Source organism: Salmo trutta, chromosome 3 (assembly GCF_901001165.1).
Source record: "Salmo trutta chromosome 3, fSalTru1.1, whole genome shotgun sequence".
Lineage (NCBI taxonomy): Eukaryota > Metazoa > Chordata > Actinopteri > Salmoniformes > Salmonidae > Salmo > Salmo trutta.
In genome coordinates this window covers 50,773,562-50,783,263 of record NC_042959.1, presented here as the reverse complement: position 1 = coordinate 50,783,263, position 9,702 = coordinate 50,773,562, and positions in this window count along the sequence as shown.

Here is a 9,702-nt window from a genome sequence, read left to right as displayed (position 1 = left end):
GCACTTGTCTCTCAAATACATTTTTTCAGTTGTTGGTTAGCTAGCTAGCAAATGTATGCCATATTAGCATAGAGCACCTAAAAAAAATGGCTGAAACGAGCCACCTACGATTCCCCACATGGCAGCTTTGTCTCATTGTTGCTAGATATCTGGCCATCCAGAATCACCACAAAACACGGCCTTCTGCCCCATTGAAGCGTGTGTATCGTTTTAATGACATTGTCAGCTAACCCGTATATGAGAATATTTTTGTGCATTATTGCGGTATTGTTTTATATTGAGGGACTATCTCACTTAATGGCCTTGTGTATTTTAAGTTGTTTGTTTTCAGAAATCTGTTAAAAGAATGTATAAATGGTGTATTTTTTTTTCCAACCTACCATCTCCGCAAATTTCGTTCAACAGTAATTATAGGCTACCAATGGTATAAATCAGGGATGGGCAACTTTGATGGGGGTGGAGGCCACAAAAAATCTGAGGGCCGCAGTGGCTCACTGGTCTGCATACCCACATCCATACACACACATGTAGTCAGAGCCGGCCCTATCCTTTTGGGGGCCTTGAGCAAAATTTGGTTTCCCCACCTTGCGAACACAACATTTTAGGCCTCCCCTCTTGGCAGCGGAGAGAAAAAATGCATGTTTTAGATTTAATTTCCTGCAATTCTACAGATTTTTGCCATGGAGCATAGAGAAAATATTGAAGTTTTTGAGCAAGTTTGCTGCAATTCTATACATTTTGCCATAGGGTGAAGATAAATGTTTGCGGTTTTTAATATGATATCTGAGTGATAGTGATCAATGGGTCCCGCTCGGTCGGTAACCAACCATTATTACAACATGTTTACACTAGCTTACCAATCAACAACAACAACATAAATTGCTGACGTGGGCTAATTGAGTGACTGCCAGTGACTGACATAACAAGAGAAAAACTGCTGATGCACAACCAAATTTCGAAATTGAATATTGTGTATTCTACTATTCTAACCCTCAAAAGTAAGTTGAGACCCTGACTGAGTTCCCCAGGGACCTCCCAGTGATCTGGGCCCACGCCTTCCTCCTGGCCTTGCCCACTCTCTCCCCTGTCCTGGTTACCCAGAAGATGGACGCTTTGAAGACCATGGTCTGGGCCATGCCTGTGCCCCTGGTGGCCTGCATGGTGGATGCCATCATGGGTGTGAGAATCCTCACCAAGGCCAGGGCCTCGCTCTGTTTGTCCGTGGAGCGGTTGGCAGGGCAACACGACGTGGACCCTATTTCATGAACATGATTACCTGCATATGCACTTTGTTTTCTAATTGTGAAGGAACCCAAGATCTCTGGTTGTAACACAGTGAGAGAGGGTGATACCCTGAATCTGACCTGCAGTGTTGACCGCTACCCACCACCATCATCTAACATCACCTGGAGTAAGAACAGGTTAGCAGCTTTGGAACAGAATAAATCTGGACTGGACACTCACAATCTCTAATGTGACAAGAGAAAATGCTGGTGAGTTTGTGTGCTCAACACCTCAACAGCACTTCCAGCTTCCACTGTTGTAACTGTGATGTGTAAGTACAAACAGCATTGTACAAACCTGATTGAACCATAAACTAACACGACTCACAGCCCTTTGTCTGCAAGCTGGCCCCTTAAACTGTCCTCAACAAAATGGATGCACTGTACCTACTGTACAGGGGCGATTTTAGCATGTAAATCTTGGTGAGGCAAAAAAAAATAATGTGGGATGCATGCCTTCAAAGCCATTACACAACACCAACACAACACTAAACAATACATTAATTGCACTATAACTGTGACAAACGGTGCCCATCTCAAACTGAGATGTACAAACTATGGCATAAGGGGACGACAAGCGGATATGAGGCTATCCGTAATTTCGATTAAGACATCAATGAGCGAGCGACAATGTCACACCCTGACCTGAGAGAGACGGTTTATTTCTCTATTTTGTTAGGTCAGGGTGTGGGGTGGACATTCTATGTTTTGTATTTATTTGTTTTGGGCCGAGTATGGTTCCTAATAAGAGGCAGCTGTCTATCGCAGTGTCTCTGATTAGGAATCATACTTAGGCAGCCTTTTCCCACCTGTGTTTGTGGGTAGTTGTTTTCTGTTTTGTGTTTCTGTACCTGACAGAACTGTGCGCTTTCGTTTCCCTTTGTTATTTTTGTTCGAGTGTTGTTTGATTTAAATAAATAATCATGAACACGTACCACGCTGCATCTTGGTCCCCTCTCTACGACGATCGTTACAGAACTACCCACCACAACTGGATAAAGCAGCGTGCCCGGGAGGAGATGGATTCCAGGTCTCTGGAGGAGTTGCGAGAGAGGATAGACTGGACTTGGGGGCAAGTATTGGAGAGATACAGAAGCCTGCCGGGGAAGCAGGTGAAGGTAGCGAGAGAGGAACTAGCACGGCAAGGACGGAAGCACGAGAGGCAGCCCCCCCCAAAAAATGGGGGGGGCACACGGGTAGATTGGCGGAGTCAGGGTTGAGACCTGAGCCAACTCCCCGTGCTTATCGTGGTGAGCATGTGACTGGTCAGGCACCGGGTGGTGCGGTGATGCGCGATGTATCTCCAGTGCGCATCCACAGCCCACTACGTCCTGTGCCTGCTCCTCACACTCTCCCTCCAGTGCGCCTCCACAGCCCAGTACGTCCTGTGCCTGCTCCTCGCACTCTCCCTCCAGTGAGTCTATTCAGCCTGGTACGCCCTGTGCCTGCTCCACATACCAGGATGTCAGTACGTCTCCTCAGTCCGGTGAGACCCGTTCCGGCTCCACGTACGAAGCCTCCAGTGATGATCCATGGTCCGAAGCCTCCAGTGATGATCCATGGTCCTAAGCCTCCAGTGATGATCCATGGCACGAAGCCTCCAGTGATGATCCATGGCCCGGAGCCTCCAGTGATGATCCATGGCCCGGAGCCTCCAGTGATGATCCATGGCACGGAGCCTCCAATGATGATCCATGGCCCGGAGCCTCCAGTGATGATCCATGGCACGAAGCCTCCAGTGATAATCCATGGCCCGGAGCCTCAGTGATGATCCATGGCACGAAGCCTCCAGTGATGATCCATGGCCCGGAGCCTCCAGTGATGATCCATGGCAAGAAGCCTCCAGTGATGATCCATGGCCCGGAACCTGTAGCCCGGAGTCTTCGGCGGTGGCCTGCAGCCTGGAGTCTTTGGCGGCGGCCTGCAGTCCAGAGTCTTCGGCGGCGGTTGGCAGTTCAGAGCCTCCGGCGATGATCCACGGTCTGGTTCCTCCGGCGACACAGAAGCGGGGGGATCAGCGGGCAGAGTGGGGGCTACGCCCTGAACCAGAGCCGTCGCCAAGAATAGACGCCCACCCGGACCCTCCCCTATAGGTTCAGGTTTGCGGCCAGGAGTCCGCACCTTTTATGGGGGGGGGGGGGTACTGTCACACCCTGACCTGAGAGAGACGGTTTATTTCTCTATTTTGTTAGGTCAGGGTGTGGGGTGGGCATTCTATGTTTTGTATTTCTTTGTTTTGGGCCGAGTATGGTTCCTAATCAGAGGCAGCTGTCTCGTTGTTTCTGATTAGGAATCATACTTAGGCAGCCTTTTCCCACCTGTGTTTGTGGGTAGATGTTTTCTGTTTTGTGTTTCTGTACCTGACAGAACTGTGCACTTTCGTTTCCCTTTGTTATTTTTGTTAGAGTGTTTGTTTGATTTAAATAAATAATCATGAACACGTACCACACTGCATCTTGGTCCCCTCTCTACGACGATCGTTACAGACAACAGATGTAGTCAATATAACTATTTGTTCAGCACTTTTGAAATGTACAGCAACAGAATTCAGAACATGGGCCGTTCTTACAGTGTACTCCTTGTACAAGTCAGAATCATAGGATAAATAAATGGGGCATATAAAAAGACAATGAAAGCTCTAACAATATTCAATGATTACATTTCTCTAAAAGAGATTAGGTGAAATTTAGAGGTGAAAATAGACCAAATTATTAGGGTGAGGCACATTGAATGCCGTTTGGGTCTTTGCGTGTCAAAAAATATACACGTCATATAACACTATTTGACGTGTTAAATAAGCTATTAATTTGACACGTCAAATAACACAATTCTATTGTTGGTGAAAATAGACCAAATTATTAGGGTGAGGCACATGGGCTACTAACAGCTCACTACACAACATACACTTATTATTACTTTCTTAGCTACAGTATACATTTCTCCCTTGCAGGTATATCTCACTGGTCACCCCCAAAGCCAATTCTTCCTTTGGTTGTCTTTCCTTCCAGTTCTCTGCTGCCAATGACTGGAACGAACTGCAAAAATCTCTGAAGCTGGAGACTCATATCTCCCTCACTAGCTTTAAGCACCAGCTGTCAGAGCAGCTCACAGATCACTGCACCTGTACTTAGCCCATCTGTAAACAGCCCATCTATCTACCTACCTCATCCCCATACTGTATTTATTTATTTATTTATCTTGCTCCTTTGCACCCCAGTATTCCTACTTGCACATTCATCTTCTGCACATCCACCATTCCAGTGTTTAATTGCTATATTGTAATTACTTCGCCACCATGGCCTATTTATTGCCTTAACTCCCTTATCTTACCTCATTTGCACTCACTGTATATAGACTTTTTGTTTTCTTTTGTTCTACTGTATTATTGACTGTATGTTTTGTTTATTCCATGTGTAACTCCGTGTTGTTGTATGTGTCGAACTGCTTTGCTTTATCTTGACCAGGTCGCAGCTGCAAATGAGAACTTGTTCTCAACTAGCCTACCTGGTTAAATAAAGGTGAAATAAAATAAATAAATAAATATGCAGCAGCATACCAGACATTTTTGGACTCACCTTGTGAAGATGGTGCAGCGGTCCTTTGTGGGCAAATGTTGTCATCAAACTTTGTCATCAAAGTCTGGCATTCCATGGATTTATGGTGGGAACTTTGAAAAAGAAAACACAGCCACTCCATTGAATAGCAGGCTAACGTTAGTGTTTTTTTTTGCAAAGCTTACAGTTAGCCGCTGATTCCTTCCAAACGACTTTGCGATTTCCAACTTGTTGTGTAATCTTTATGTACAATGGCCGATGAGCTCCGATACTTTTTGTCTATAATTTCTATAATAATCTATTATTACGTTTCATATGACAAGGATTAAAAAAGGATTTGCCAGTAGATTGTTGACTTGATGACAACTGATGATGACTGCTAGCTAAGACTTTGAAAGTAAATGTTGACATGATCAGTCCAATCAAAGCTACTGTACATATAACGTGATTTGACATCATTCTATCTGTTGCCAATGACCTTGAGCATTCTTGGATGGGCACTTCTAATATAACTCCATGGCAGAACCCAAGAGGCAAACATTTTCGGGCTCTGACCTTAGAATTGGGTATGACATACTGTCCCATGAGTGACAGAAAACTGAGCCAATCATGACAGAAAACTCAGGCGCAACGCTTTGTATTTTCTGCTGGCTAGCCCCACCACCACAGAAAGCACTGAGCTAGGCTGAAACACCTGCATTTTGGAGCTGACTTACTCAAGAAAGCAAAAAAGAGGCCATGTTTGTAAGCAGCTTTATTAACTCAATGACATTTTTTTAACATTGTTTGCAAACTGATATGTGACACGTATTAATGCCAAAATAACATGCAAAAAAGGCAAGCCCCCCCAATTTTTTTTAAATAAATAAATATATCTTTTTTTATATACCTAAAAGTGTGGTGCTCTGCCCCACCTGCCCTGAATAACAGGTCACCACTGTTACTGTACCACTCCGCCATATGCTTCCTCACCAACCGGACCATTCCAAACCCACCACTGTGACCTAGACTCCTCCATCAACTGTCCTTCACCGAACATTCAACGTCAATCCCAGTGGCTCACATTCATTTACAAATCCCTCCTCGGCAAGACACCCCTCTACCTCTGCAAACTAATACACTCCTCCACTAATAATAGCAATCTGAGATATGGCCGTTATGTAAATCTTAACCTTTTCCCCAAACAAATTGCATTAAGTGTTTACGCCTGGCCTCTGTTGGAGTGAACTATTTCTCATTATTTGATTTTAGCACCGTGAAGCATATCTCAGAATCAGAAAAAGTGAGGTGTGCTCGCAAAAACAAGTTTGAGAGGCTTAACAGAAACCAGATATAAAAATCTGTGGCTAATGTACAGGTAACTGCATAAATAAAGGAAACATCAACATAAAGTGTCCTAATAGGGCGTTGGGCCACCGTGAGTTGAAAGAACAGCTTCAATGTGCCTTGGCATAGATTCTACAAGTGTCTGGAACTCCATCATTTGGTGTTTTGTTGATGGTGCGCTCCAGAATCTCCCATAAGTGTCAAATTAGGTTGAGATCTGGTGACTGAGACACACACACACACCATTTTGTAACCAGAAAAATGACAAATAAATGTATTATTATTTTAAAACTTGAATCCAGCTCTGGACATTGGATTTTTAATGCGTCAAGACCAACATTTTGCCACTCTCCATTGTGGCTAAAGGATTAGGATGGAAATTGTGTTGGGACAATTTAGCCACTATATTTAGTCAAAAGGCTTCGCTGGAAAATACTTTGTTGGATTTGGATACCCGTATTGTTTGGAAAAACAAAACAAAGGAACAAAGGACTTGCTCGGTCTCAAGACTACAGCGGGCAAAAGACTTACTTGGATATGTAAAGCAGCCTAACAAACTGTTGGATTTATTAATGGATACCAGTGGCGACCCATCATTCAGAGGGGCTCACCTGTTTTGAGCCCTACATTTTTAGCATTTAAAAAAATAAAAATAATACAAATATATACTGTATATATATATACAAATATATTTTTGGGGGCTTGCCTGTTTTGTATGTTAATTTGGCATTAATACGTGTCACATATCAGTTTACAAACAATATAAAAAATATATATAAATATCATTCAGTTAATAAAGCGACATACACACATGGTCTCTTTTTTGTTTTCTTGAGTAAGGCAGCTCCAAAATGCAGGTGTTTCAGCCTAGCTCAGTGCTTTCTGGGGTGGTGGGGCTAGCCAGCAGAAAATAGGAGCATTGCGCCGTGATTGGCTCAGTGTTCTGTCACTCATGGGGACAGTACGTTATAGCATAGTTTAAGTCCTTAGTAAGGGTAGACATCCAAAATGTCAGGCCTTTGGGTCCTGCTATAGAGTTATATTACAATTACCCTTCCAAGAAGGCTCAAGGTCATTGGCCACAGATAAAATGACGTCAAATCACGTTATATGTACAGTAGCTTTGATTGGGCTGATCATGTCAACATCTTACTTTCAAAGTCTTAGCTAGCAGTCATCATAATGAATCAAGTCGACAATATACTGACAAATCCTTTTTAATACTTGTCATATGAAGCGAAATAATGAAGAGAAATTATAGATAAAACGTATCGTGCTCACAGCGAGTTGGAAATCGCAAATTCAATAATTAGTCGTACATTGACTGCATCCATCGTCGCTCGCTCATTAATTTCATAATCGAAATGAAGGATTGCCTCTTATCTGCTTGTCGTCCCCTTATGCCATAGTTTGTACATCTCAATTGTCAGTTGAAACCACATTTGTTTAAGCAAGTCAGCCATATCAGCTATGTTTTTTTAAAAGGCAGTAAATGAGGCTGAATGAACTGTTCGCTGCCAAACAAGGCGACATTGAAAGCCAGGTGTAGCAGTGGTAAGGTGTTGGGACTGCTGTTGGGACTGCTGTTGTTGGGACAGCTTTATGTAGGCCCAAACAGTTTGTGGGCACGTTTTGTCACCGTTATAGTGCAATTAATGTATTGTTTAGTGTTCTGTTGTGTGGTGGCTTTGCTGGCATGCATCCCACATGAATTTATTTTGCCCCACCAAGATTTACATGCTAAAATCGCTACTGATAGATACATTGTAAGATGACGGCTACATTTAGCGTGCATTCAAAGAAATGGAAAGTTTGCTGTTGGAGTGACTTATTTGGACAATGGATCTCCTCTGCATAATTCATTGAAGTGTGAAGACTAATGATATAACCACACTGTTAAATGAGCACAGTGCACCAGAGTCCTTATTGATCCATGTTCATGGTTGTATACTGAAATTGAGATATTGTGATGGCCTATTGAAGAAATATGGCTGAAGGGAATTCTACCACTTCAGACAGGGTTGTTTATGGGGACGACAAGGAAGCTATTGTAGGACCCAGAAAAGGCCTTGGTGGAGAAAGTTTCCCAAATGTGCAAATCCAGAAGGGGTAAACTGGAAAATCTGCCTCGCAAAAGGAGGCATTTATTACGATTTCAGGTGCGGCCCCAGCACCAGAGAAACCTGATGACTGCACTGGTGAGAAAGAGGATGTTAAAGCTACTGACAGCGTGTCCCAAACCTCCAGCCACAGGTCTAAGGGGAGTGCACGCTCAGGTGTACCCTCCACATACCTCAGCCCGCATCTGAGTGGAGGCTGAAAGAGCAGCATTATTAACAAAGGCTGCTGCTCTCAAGTTCAAACACCATCAAGAGGATGAGGAGGAATGAAACTAACAAAAGATGGAACTGAGAAAAAGAAAGGAAACTTGAGCTGCAAACTGAAAAGCAGATGCCTCAGCAAAGCTCACAGTCTAGACATCTGTAGGGAAAGAAATGCCAAGTCGACAACAATAGATGGCATGAATGACTACTTTGAGGAAATGGCAGAGATGCAGGTTGTCAAACCTTGAATTTCACACAGGGAGGAAGAGCACTGCTACCAGACATGCACCAAGTGTGCGTACCCAAAGAAGGACCCACATTTATTGAGTACATTGACATTCAATCAGCCCAGGCTCACCGTGTTTCAGCTCAATCAGCACAGTCAGGACACAATGTCATTCAGACAGCAGCTCATGGAGAGCACACTGCTGCACAAGACTCTAACCCAAGTCTGCAGACTTATACAGGACAGGGCCCAGGCAGACCCTCTGTGCTGACCGACTCGCATAGAGGGCCAACGGGAGAACAGGTAAGACTCTCCAATTCACAGGACGGTGCTAAGGACATTTCACAGGAAAACATAGAAGAAAACCCTCTCGTCACCGTTCTCCATAGACAGAATGAAGTTACTGCAATGTTAATCAAATAGCAACATCATTCCTTTCTGCCACCCAGAGACATGATGGTGACATTTTACAGTACAGGTCTTTCATTCAGTCATTTGAATATGGTATAGAGAGTAGAGCCCAAACTAGCCAAGACAAAATGCACTTCCTCTAACAGTCTATCCAGAGGGCAGGCTCGAGAGCTAGTTAGGAACTGCCTACTACACATGGCTCCACATATTGACGGAGAACTTCAGGAACGAATACAAGATTGCCAATGCATACATGGAGACGGCTTTTAGCATATTTAGCATTAAATCCAAAGACTAAAAGGCATTACAGAGCTATGCGTTATACCTCAGAGGTTGTTGTAATGCAATGGTAGATATGGAAGACATGGACGAGATGGATCTGGCCTCCAACTTAAAGAATATCATCCTGAAACTACCCTACAAGCTCAGGGAGAGGTGGAGGTCAGTTGCTTGTGAGTTACAGGAGCAGTGCCATGGAAGGTGTGCTAGACTCCCAGATATCGTCCTGTTAACTGAAAAACGGGTGAGAATAGCCACACACATCCAGTGTTCGGCGATATTCAAGGTCCTACACAATC